Below are 779 nucleotides of genomic sequence, written 5' to 3'. Positions count from 1 at the left end.
AAATATTTCTTGAATAAATGAATGAATGAAGTCATGAATGTACAAATGGTAAGTGTATTATGTCCTCTGACTTGGAACAAGAAAGAAACTTGATGTGCTTTGTGATGATTCATTTTATGTGCACATTGATTAAGCCATTGTACCCATTTATTCAATTAAACACTGATCTAAGTGAAAGTATTTTTTAGATAAGTAACATTTACAATTAGTTGACTTTAAATACTGGAGATTATCCTTGATAATCTGGGTGGGCCTCATCTAATCAATACAAAGGCCTTATGAGCAAAACTGAGACGGAAAGAGACAGACATCCATAGAATCTTATAGATTCAACTGGTGATTCTATAAGAATATATGTATTTGTGTACATAGAAGTTTATTATACCATTACTGCAACTTTTTGAAGGTGTAAAAATTTTTTCAAAAAAATATTGTTTCAAGGAAGGTAAATGGAGTAAAAATGATCAAAGTTCTCATATTGTCTGGGAAGTAGCAAAAGTACTTATTTATATTGAAAGTTTGATTGATCAAGGATTCATGTTTAATCTCTTGAGTAACCACTAAAAGAGTTGTTGTTGTTCAGTCACTTAGTCATGTCTCATTCTTTTGTGACCACACAGACTATAGCCTGCCATGTTCCTCTGTCCATGTGATTTTTCCAGGCAAGAATACTGGAGTGGGTTGCTATTTGCATCTCCAAGGAGCCTTCCCAATCCAGGGATCTTGGCAGGTGGATTCTTTAACAAAAAAGAATAGTAAAAGAATAACTAACAAGCTAA

Source organism: Bison bison, unplaced genomic scaffold (genome assembly GCF_000754665.1).
Source record: "Bison bison bison isolate TAMUID 2011002044 unplaced genomic scaffold, Bison_UMD1.0 scf7180017864468, whole genome shotgun sequence".
NCBI classification, from domain to species: Eukaryota; Metazoa; Chordata; class Mammalia; order Artiodactyla; family Bovidae; genus Bison; species Bison bison.
Note: the sequence above shows the minus strand (reverse complement) of the source record.